General features: G+C 64.2%; 1 protein-coding gene across 1 annotated transcript in view; it reads right to left on the bottom strand.

The window, feature by feature from the left end:
* The window catches only part of TUBB4A (tubulin beta 4A class IVa), an 8,497-nt gene that overhangs the window by 7,259 nt on the left and 666 nt on the right, over nucleotides 1-572 (bottom strand). The window lies entirely within an intron of this gene.

Here is a 572-nt window from a genome sequence, read left to right as displayed (position 1 = left end):
CGGGGGGCACAGCTGGGGGGAGGCCCACTGGGGATGTCGTGGGGGAAGAGGACTCTACCAAGGGGCCTGTGGGCAGCGGGCTGTACCAAGGGGCAGGGATATCTAGGGTGTGAGGGAAGAACAGCACCAAAGGGGAAATGGGCTGTACCAATGGGGCAGGATGGGGGCCTGTACCGAGGTGCAAGGTGGGGGGTAGAAAGAGGGCTGTGCCATGTCTGCATTGCCCCCCCTCCCCTTCACTTCACTTCACTTCACTTGTGGCCCTGACTCAGCCGGGTGGGGGCGGCGCTGCAGGCAGCAGCCATGTTCGGGCAGGCAGGGCTCTGCAGGCAGCTAAAATGGTGGGGGGGAGAGAGTCGGGACCTGTTGGTCTGTGCCCCCCTCTAGCAGAAAACATCCCTTTGACAGGCTGCTGGGAAGGGGCAATGGGTAAAGGGGGGGATCCCGTGCCAGGCAGGGAGGGGGCAGGTCCCCTCCTAGCAAGTAGCGCCCCCCCAATGCAATACAAACGGGGCCGTGGGGGCTGCAAACCAGTCCCCAAGTCCCCCGATCGCAGCCCCCCCACCATTGTA

This window comes from Alligator sinensis, unplaced genomic scaffold (genome assembly GCF_000455745.1).
Source record: "Alligator sinensis unplaced genomic scaffold, ASM45574v1 scaffold707_1, whole genome shotgun sequence".
Lineage (NCBI taxonomy): Eukaryota > Metazoa > Chordata > Crocodylia > Alligatoridae > Alligator > Alligator sinensis.
The sequence above is the reverse complement of the archived record's forward strand: the minus strand, read 5'-3'. Positions and strand labels throughout refer to the sequence as shown.